This window comes from Ictidomys tridecemlineatus, chromosome 2, assembly GCF_052094955.1.
Source record: "Ictidomys tridecemlineatus isolate mIctTri1 chromosome 2, mIctTri1.hap1, whole genome shotgun sequence".
In the NCBI taxonomy this organism is placed as follows: Eukaryota; Metazoa; Chordata; class Mammalia; order Rodentia; family Sciuridae; genus Ictidomys; species Ictidomys tridecemlineatus.
In genome coordinates, this window is record NC_135478.1 from 42641059 (window position 1) to 42651544 (window position 10486).

At 42.3% G+C, this 10486-nt stretch overlaps 1 long non-coding RNA gene across 1 annotated transcript; it reads right to left on the reverse strand.

The window, feature by feature from the left end:
- Positions 1-3292: 3292 nt before the first annotated feature.
- LOC144375060 (uncharacterized) lies at positions 3293-9846 on the reverse strand. Its single transcript, XR_013434428.1, has 2 exons — positions 4065-9846; positions 3293-3607 (listed from the first exon to the last, which is right to left on the reverse strand). It is a non-coding gene; the product is annotated as an uncharacterized LOC144375060 (long non-coding RNA).
- Positions 9847-10486: the final 640 nt, after the last annotated feature.

A 10486-nucleotide genomic window follows, 5' to 3' on the forward strand; every position in this document is an offset into this window, starting at 1 on the left:
TCTTGTCCCACAAAATGTAGACCATTTGACCTCCCCAATAGGGTTGCTTTGTGAACTCATTCAGCAAGTGTCTGGACATGGCCACAATGGAGCTTATGTGCACCTAGGGGAGCCAGGAAATAAGATAGATTGGCTAAAGTCCTAAGGAAACAGACTAGATAATATGATGGTAACAGGGACAGGTACCTTTTTAAAGAATAGATGTCACGTGTGTAGCACTTTTTCTGAGACCTAAAGAATCAAACAACTGGGTGATAAATGATTAAATGAATTAATAACTGCAAAGTATTTGGTATAGTGCCTATTGTGCAAAAAAAGTCATTCTAAGTCCAAAAGGAATTCAACATTGTCGTGAGCATTGGCAGCATCTTTAGAAGTGCAAATTTTTGGATGCTCCCACCGTTCACCTTACTGAATCTGGCGATGGAGCCCAGCAACCTGTACTTTAACAAGCACCCAAGCTGAATCTGATGCAGCCAAAGTTTGAGAACCACTGGTTTTCAAACTTGCTGACAGATTTGTAATCACCTGGGTTACTTTAAAAACCTATGTCACAGAAATTTAACTGATCTGGAACAGCTTGGGCATCAGGATTTTTGAAAAGCATCCCTGATGATTGTAATGTGCAGCCAATGCAGAGAGCCACTGGGCTAAAAAGGCAGAAAATTCATAATTGCAAAGTACAAAGGGCCCAATTTTTTAAAAAATGTTCACACCTGCTTTGCACATGGAACAATGAATGTGGGCTCAATTGGCCGCATGCTTGTATCAGACCTGCAATTGGCCTTAACAAACAACCAGCAGGGGGAGCCCAGGCTGGGCTAATGTACCCGGTGGGAGAGCCCCAGTCTCAGTGGCCTCTGGGCTGTGTCCTGTATTTAAACAGACAATCACATTTGCCAGCATTCGCTAATTACATACTTTGCAAAAGTGACAGCTTCTGCAGGTGTAAGTAATTAGGAGTTCTTTAACTTGTTCCAGGGGTACCTGCCGTTCCCTACTTCCCACCAAGCAAATTGCTAATGATTACATATTCCACTGGGAGACCATTTTACAAATTATTTCCTGATAAGGGTTTAAAACAAAGAGCATAAAACAGAAATCACAGTTAAAAATACTAACCCCTGGCTCCAAAAATTGCTTAAAATGGGAATGGAGGTTGAATGAGGGAATCACCACCCTCCTCTATACACTTGCAGAAGAAGAGTCCTAAAACTCAGAGGGTGAGGGGAGAACAACTGTAGATTTCTGAATGAATATTGGTCAGATTCTAGGAAGGCAAGTTAGCATTTTTAAAAGAAAATTATTTTCTGGCCTTCAGACTTCAATACTAAAATTAGGGAAGAAAAGTCACTTTTCCCAAGTCCTGATGCAAGCAAACAAGTTTAAGCTTGCAGAGAAATTCGAAAGTGAGGTGCAACCAGTTGCTGAAATGGGAACCATGAAGGGGGCTGATGTCACTATTACTTCTGTGAATTTGCACCCAAACATTAGTGGAGAGATTAGGGTGCTGTTGGTCAATAGAGCTGATAAGCCAAAAAAGCAGGAAAGGGCAAGGGGACAAATACCTAATCTGCACCATGACGTCTGTTTCTCACCTCCTCTAACAGCAGTGCTCTTCAGAGTCACAGCTGCCACTTCCTTTCTATCTTCCAAACCTTTCTTAAATCTTGTTTTTAGCCAACTATTACCTGGAACCATATTGGGGAAAAGAATTCTGCAAACTCCCAGCTTAGCCAAGTTAATGCACTACAAAACTACCAGTTATTGATTCTCAAAGACCACTCCAACCCTCTTGAATACTTTGGTTAGAAACCCCACTAACTTTAATCTTTGTACAATCTGTGGAAGCCTTGTGACAACACTTACTCCCTGAGATAGGACAAATGCTGGGAAACTGACCTAGCTACCCATGCAGATTAGAGGCATAGGTACTCAGTAGGCTGTTTCCAAAGAATACAGTCACCTGGACCCTCTCTGGCAAATGAGGAGGTGTTTGATGGTGGGGAGGGTTTCAATACATCGTGGTTCTCAAGTAGAAGGAATATTGAGTAAGAGAAGAGGATCCTGAGGCATGTCACAGAGCCACAGGCATTGCTTCAGCCCCAAGCAGAAGTGGGGGGGGTGGTTAACACCTGGGACAGGCTTTTCCTTTCTGAGACCTGACCATGGTAGCAGGACTAGGTAGCAGTCATAAAGATTTGGGGCCAGACTTCATTCTTAAGAGGGGGACTGTTTTTTAATAGGGTCGTAAGTTGTATCATTGGACAAAAAGGAAGATTGAGGATGGAAGAAACAGGGAAAACAAGCCCTTAATGGGCACCACATGTGTGCCTGAGCTAGCACGGCTGTCCAGGGTTACTCCAGAGGGCATAGGAGTGCCCTGCCTACAATCCCAAATGACAGTGAGGACTTGGAGCATTAATGCAGTAGCTGGAATCTCTGAACTACCAGTTGATATGAGGATGACAGTGAACCAGACTGGATGGGGGAACTGAGATCAATTAAATGAGATAATGCATGTAAAGCAGTTAGCACAGTATTTGACCATAATTAGGACTCAGTAAATGTAGCTTAATCTTACATATTTCTTGCTCCATCAGAAATGATGAGATGCTATGGTCTGGGTTAAAATAACAATGGGTTCAGCCATAGTGCATCAAGATACAATCAAGATGAAGCAGAAAAACCCTGAGGGAAAGAAAATGAAGGAATTTAAAATAAGGATGACTTTACATGTTTGTGGAAACATTAAGGAAAGGCTATAATCTTTGCATCTGATGTTGAACCTAAGGTAGCTATTGTGAACAAGAGCAAATATAAACTGGGCCCTACATGTGTCTCACTACCTTAACCTCAACATTGTGGGTGACTTCCAGGGGAAACTTGCATCTCCCTACAGAGTTACATGCACATGGCCCACAACAAAGCAGGCTAGCAGATTAGCAACAACACATGCAAGCACTCACTCCTGCTGGTGCCCTGCGTCAACTTTCAGAGCATAAAAAGAATGTCTGTTGCTTCACTTCAGACTTCCAAATCTTGCACAAAATTTCTCTTGTGGTCAGTGCTAACTCAGGACCATATAGGAAAGGGAATTCTGAGAAGCGTCATTTTGGTTTAGCTAAATTATCATCACATATAACATTGGGGGACGCCTAGGCAGGAGTGGGACACCATGTCATTTAGAACACTCTATTGATGTAGCCATAATAACAGCCATGTTAACTAAAGCCAAGTCTTTGCCAATGTGTCAATCAAGAATTGAGGCTTTACAAAACATCCCCAAACATAAGGCAATAGTCATTTATTTTTGCTTAAATGTTTAGTGGTCAGCTGGAGGTTGGCTGATCCTGGCTGGGTCTGGCAGAGTGACTCCAAACTGCAGGTTGGAATGGGTCTGGTCCCAGGTCTCTCTTCCTCTTGGACCAGTGGACCAGCTGAGCAAGAGGTGCAAGAACCCATGCACCCAACACATGTCTGTATCATTCTTTGCTTACATCATGGCTGCCACCATTCCACTGGTCAGTACAAGTCATGTGCCTAATGCCAACATCAAGCAGTAGGGACTATTATGGAGGTGGTTAAACGGAAGAAGTGAATGTTTCTGAAAAATAATTGAATATACCATTCATTAAATGACACGCTTGGCATTTTAATCTTACACCTTTAACTCCAAATTCCATTTTCCTTCTCCTGTGGCAGTGTTTGAATAATTGAACAACTTTCCAAGTAATAAAATGGAAGCAGTTGAAGCATTAAAACAAGCCAGTTACTCTCATGTCTCTGATCAGACATCAGATAACAGCCCCAGGGGATTAATTTTTGCTTCCTTTTTGTTTTGATATGAGTGAAGCTTTGGCTGTGTTTTCCATATTAAAATTCAGCCTTCTCCTTTACAATGTAACTCTGGTAGTAACAGATTAATATTTCCAAAGTCTACCATAAGCATCCACTTGAAGACATTTATTATCTCTAATTATAAAGAAAAATGGGACCATATACTCATGCAGGGCCATTAAAAGTGAAAAATAGCACCCAGGGAGGGGACCTAGACTACTCACCTATGGTATCTGCTTGTTGGTTGCTGAAACTTGAGGATTACTCATTTTGAGAATTTTATTTGCAACTCATTCCTTTATACATTAGGCTGGTGCCCTACAATTTGCTATCCAGACCATTTTAAATCAGGAGAGCAGCTCTTCAAGTTCGATGTGATCGGCATGGCCATAACTGAAACTTCAAACTTTGGACCTTGAATAAAGTCTGCCAAATATACCTTATATATTCCTAGCAGAATGTTGTCTATTAATGACTTGTCCATCTGGCTTGGCTAAGCATTCTCTGTACCATGCTGAGTTGCAAGAGAAAAAAAAAGTGAAGTTAGACAGGAAGGAGAACTTTCTGCTTGGAAATGTGTTAGATGTGTTGTTAATAGTTACCCACCCCAAAATGGATAATTGATGTCATTCAATCAATAAATATATTACAAGCATTTTTTTTTAGTTTGAGTACTGAGCCTAATATCTACACAAGGGAGAGTTTTAAATAATAGAATTATATTACAGAAATCTTTGAAAACAAGACAAAAATGGTTTTCGCTAATAAGGACCCAAATGTGTATGTTGGTGATTGGCAGCTTTATTCTCTTTGCCAAACACATATCTTACTCATTAGCAATTTTAATTCACTTTTTATGTGAACATAAAGAGGCAGAAGGAATGCCTGACCTTGACCAGATGGTTCCTATTTTTGTTGCCTGTACATGTGTTCCTGTCCCATCTGTGGACTCAGTATCAGTGCCCTGGACAAAGAGGACAAGGCCATATTGGTCACCTCTCTTGGCCTTGGTTTATCAACTGTTAAACAGGAATGGGAAGTGACTTTTAAAGTCCCTATTAGCTCTATTCTGACATTACTGTCTCTACTCTTGGATGAATTCATCCTGGCTTGTCTAAATGGGCAGCCTTTGGAGATTGGTTCACAACTCTGATAGAGGAGGAGGAAGAGTAAAGTGGCAGCAATTCTAGACAGTGCCTGTAGGGGGAACCAGTGCCCCACTGGACTCCAATTTTAGGCAGGCCAAGCCCAGACCAGCTTGCAGCAGGGCAAGGTGCAATCAAAAACTCTCTGGACAGGTGTTCTCTTTCCCAAGGGGCAGCCTGCTTAATCTGAATGTCCAGCGAAGCTGATATATGCAGGATGTCACCCCAGAGATCTGAGTTAAACACAGCTTTTTGGTTACTGGCCTCACTGACATCTTGAAGTGCAACCAGCAGGGCTTTTGTGTTCTGGATTCGGGCTATCCAACATGGCAGCCACTAGCTCCATGTGGCTTTTTAAACATTAAATTTAATTAATTAAAATTAACCAAGATTAAGAGGCAGTTCCTAGATAGCTATATCACAATATTTTAAGTATAAATGTATACAGGTGGCCATAACTTGTGGCTGCCATAGTGGAAGGTTCAAGTATAGAACATTTCTATCATCATGGAAAGTTCTACTGGATAGCTCTCTTCCAAAATGTGGTATGGTAGTCACATATTGAAGAAACCAAAGCCTCTTCTGCCTTCTTCTTCCTCTTCCATTGCCTTTCTTTCTTCCCTTGTGTTACAATGTCCTAGTAACATATTCTTAGAGGGTGAAAAAATGAGATATTTGATATGAAAGACCTGGTCTTGAGACTCAGCTTCCCATACCCAAGTTTAGAAGAGTTACTTAGTGTTTGTTTCTATATCAACAAAATGAAAATAATTAAACTCATCTCTCAGGGTTGTGAAGATCAAATGGGATAATAACCATGTAACTTTTGGTAAGTTATTCATTGCCCAAATTCCCACCAAGCAATGCACAGAGGGAATAGATGGGAAAATGCCATTAAATTTTTGTGTTTTTCTTTTTAAGTAATACATTTTAGATTTCCTTTGTTCTCATGCTCTCTCCTCCTCCATCCTGCCTATGTGACCTAAAGGTGGGCCAAAAGGTAGGGAAGAAGACTTCCAAGAGCACTGGTACCAAGGGAGCAGCCCAGGGGGCATTCATCAAAAAGTTCTACAACTCCCTGAAAGGAGGAACAATTTCCTGGAAACAAGTGGCCTTGGCAACAGGTGGAGGAGGGGAAAGTGCTCTGAAGGTATTAGCATTTTATCTCCTCTTGAATCAACCCCATCTTCCTGACCCTATCACCTATACTGTCTGTCCTTTTGCCCCCCCCCCAACTCAGTACCTAGCAACATCTTGCTGTATATTTTTCCAATTCCCTCCTCCCCTTCCCCTCCCTGCCTTCTCTCTCTCTCTCTCTCTCTCTCTCTCTCTCTCTCTCTCTCTCTCTTGCATTCAGGCATACATCTGCCGTTTTTCCTACAAAAGTGAAATTCTATACAGGTTTGCTTTTAACTTACCACAGTTTATATGACCAATTCAGTAATTCTTTGACTTCCTCCAGAAATTCCCTTACTATTGTAAATTAGATTATTCCAATAATTTGTTATTGTAAACAGAAATAACAGGCAGAAATGTTATTTAGCATTTAAAATGTTTTTTAGCATTTAAAAGCAGGAGGAAAAAACGTCTTGCAAATTTGTGAAAGTGAATCTTTGGGCAGCTGAGACCCTCTATTGGCCCTAGACCCCCATTTCCCTTTGCAACTAGTGTTCTGACTTCCCCACCCAATATGCCCTGAGGTCTGGCACATGCAGAATAAAATGGTCTAGATCCCACCTCCACCCTCTCCAGGGTCCTGTCTAGCCTCCCACCCTCACCCCAGTGCCCCTTCTCATCCCTTGGCCCCAGGATTAGGGAGGCTCAAGAGCTGCCTTCTCTTGGAAGCACTGTCCCCTTTGCAGGCCTCTCAACCCCATCCCCATTTGTCCTTGCCAATATGAAGACACCTGGTGAATGGGAGGAGTTGGTGAGAGCTTTGTACCTCTCCACAGTCCCTGAATGGTGCCAGTGGTCATGGCCTGTCAATCAGGACCAGCTGGCATTTGTACAACAATGGTCACTGCCAGGCTACTTCCTGACAATCTAACAACTCACTCGAGCTGACAGTAAGGAACAAGGAGAATAAGCTCCCCTGTCTTCATTAGAGTAAAACTCATCCTTGTTCAAATCCTAGGTTCATCACTTATTAGCTGCGTGACTTTAGGAAATATTTTACCACCTCAGCATTTTAGTTTCTTCTCATGTAAAGTGGAGACAATGACATTCTTTCATGGTGTTGCTATGAGAATCAAATGAAATGACAAACACACATAGCACAGCACCTGCTTCATAGTCTTATCTTTGTCTCTGGTTTGATCTGGAGAACTGTAGCTTGTCTCTGCCCAGTTTTCCCATCTGTAAAATGGGGATAATAGTATTCCCTTGCCTCCTGGGGTTGTTGAAGGATAAAGAGTTAACATAACTTAGAACAGTGCTAGGCTAGTGGAAAGTGCTCAGTAAGTGTTGCCACTATTATTGATTTCAGAAGTATTTGCTAAGCACCTACTGTATGGCAAACACAGTGCCAGGAGTTAGAGAAATGCTAACTTATTAATCAGTCTACTTTCTACACACTCCAAAATGGACAGAAAGTTCTGCTATGCTCTGCTGCTGCCCCCTACACAAACACACAGACACACCAACAAGGACTTTCCCCAGTCACATTTCTGTTTAGGATCCAGTTGGGTCTCTTTTACCTCTGATGCCTAATTCCAAAGTTGTGGGCGGGAGGACTGATTCCAAGGATGGTGCCCGCTACACATTGGGAAAATTGTGCTGGAGTCATAGTTTCTTGGAGGAGAGGAATTCAGCTGTGAGAGAGCATTCTGTGATGCCTCCCACAGGTGTTCAGAGGTCTGTGCTGTGCCTTAGACAGGTCACCACTGGCCTGAGCAAAGCAATGCATTTAAAAATATATCCCTATTTCAAGTAAAAACACAGAGACGACGCCTTTCCATTTCTTTTGCTGTCACAGTTATTTGTATCCCTATCTTTTTTCCTCCAAGGAGCTGAAGACACCATTGACCTTGGATGGCAGTGTTCATCACTGAGTCCAATCTCAATGTGATTTACAGAAGGATGCATCATCCCCTAGACAAACCTAGCTTTTCTGCACATCCTACTCTGTACACATTTTTGTATTCACTTTGTGTTTCTATTCCAGTGTCCTTAGGTAGAGTTTTATACATGTTCTCACATCAGCTCTTTGTAAGTATGAAAGAGGGAGGCAGAGCCTGCAGGGAGGAGGGAGAGAGAATAGAGGGAAAAGGTGCAAAAGACACCCAACACATGAGGGGAGGCTAGGAGGATGTTTACCTGTCTGCTACCCAGGTGCATATGATGTTTTCTAGGGCAGAATGAGTTGTCTTGTGTTACGAGGGAGACAGAAGGCAGGGAACACCAACTGGAACAATAACTTCCCAGTAATGTTGTCAATAGACTGCATGAAACAGAACAGCAAGCTTCCACAAAACCTAGGAAAATAGAGCAGGTGGGACTGCACCTGGGAGGGGAATGGATTGGTGGATGGTAGCTCATTAATATTATGCTGGAGAGTTACAATCACCAAAATAACCCTGGCTGCTCACAGAGGAACTGGAGACAAGGGGAACAGGGTTAAATCTGTTAAATCTTCTGTGTTACTGATGCTGGGTCTGGGTGGGGGCAGCAGATTGAGGTCAAAGGAAGCCCCTAGAAATTTGGAAGGGGTTCTCACAGTGTGGTGAGAGATTTTCATGTTTCAGTATTGAAAAAAAATTTTCATTTCAATAGGAAACTATGCCTCATCTAGAGAACCCTCTTCCAGGTTAGCTGACTCTAGCTTTGTGTTGCCTCTGCCTGGTTGTGGGGTTGTAGGTGAGAATAAGACACAGGCATGCCTGTTTGCTTTTCTAGGTTTCACAAACCCACTGAGGCCTGTTTTAATGTTCCTTTTCTCTGACTTGGTTCTTTTCCAGTTCTGCCACCAGAGGGCGCAAGTTTGCTTTTCAGGGCAGTCGCCGGCCAATGCGGAAGGCAGGGCGCTGAGATCTGCCATTCCTGGATTGGAATCCTTTGTTAGCTTTGTGACCTTGAGGGAGACATAATTTCCCCTTTTGTGAATGTTGAAAATCACCTTGTAGGGTGGGCGTGAGGATTAAATGAAACGACCTGTGCTAAGCACCTTGCATTCAGCCAATGATTAATAATTGCAGCATCTCTCCTTGTTCATCCATTCAGTACAATTATTGATCCATATTTCTTTATCATGGCTGACAAGGCCTTTGTCCTCAAGCATTCTACAATATAACAGGTGTCTTAGACATACACACACACATACACACACACACACACACACACAAACACACACACACGAATACAAGATATCTTCCACACCCCAGATCAAATTCATCTGAAATTCACTCTTGCATTTATGCATGAAAAGCCACATTTTGAAGAGGTAAGGTATGTAGCTACAATAACAACAAAACACTGGGAAGAGACTCATTATGTTTTTTCTCTAGCTTTCTGAGAAGTTAAAAGCCATGTGCCAAATAACTAATGAGAGAGAATTTCATTTGTTCCCCTAACAAATGGTTATGGTTGTGGTGGTGGTAGTGGGGATTACTGGGAATTGAACCCAGGGGCACTTTACTTTTGAGCTACATCCCTACCCTTTTTATTCTTTATTTTGAAATAGGGCCTTGCTAAATTGTTGAGGCTGGCCTCCAAACTGTGTTCCTTGTGCCTTAGCTTCCTGAGTCACTGGGATATTATAAGTGTATGCTGTCTTGTTTGGCTCTGTATGCTCCCTCCCCCGATTTTTATTTAAGACATTTTGCTACTGTAATCCTTCCACTATATCTCTATATGATATTATGCTTTTGTGCTTCTCTCCCTCCCTCCCCCCCCCTCTCTCTCTCTCTCTCTCTCTCTCCATATATACATATATATATATATATATATATATATTTTAAATCTATTATTCCCTACTGGGTTCTGCTGTAGAATAATCCACAGGAAAGATAATATGTTGCCCCCACAAAACTAATTTTAAAATGCTTTTTTCTCAAAGTGGGACCCACTGACCCTGGCTTAGTACAGCTCTCTCAGAATGGCCCAAGACTTGTGGACCAGTATGCCCTTCATGGAAGGTGCATGCAGAAGTGGTTAGAGCCAAGTTCGGAAGGAATTGCACATAACATTAAAGAGGTCAGTGTCTGTCCACAGGCAACGGGAGCCACAGAAGCCTTCTGAGCTGAGGATTGATGGGTGATGGGATGATATCACCAGCCACGACTTCTGGAAAGAGCAGGGTCCCTCCAAAGCTGGAGGCTAGATGACTTCATCTTCAGTCCTACTCCAAACTTCCTTCCCCATCCCACCTCCTCTTTTTTTATTCTCCCTCTGTTATTCACATTCATTCGTTCATAAATCCAACAAATATCTCTTAACCATATATCATATTGTGGATACTGATTTATGCTCTTGGGTTAGTTACTTGAAGAGTCTATGAGAGTGGG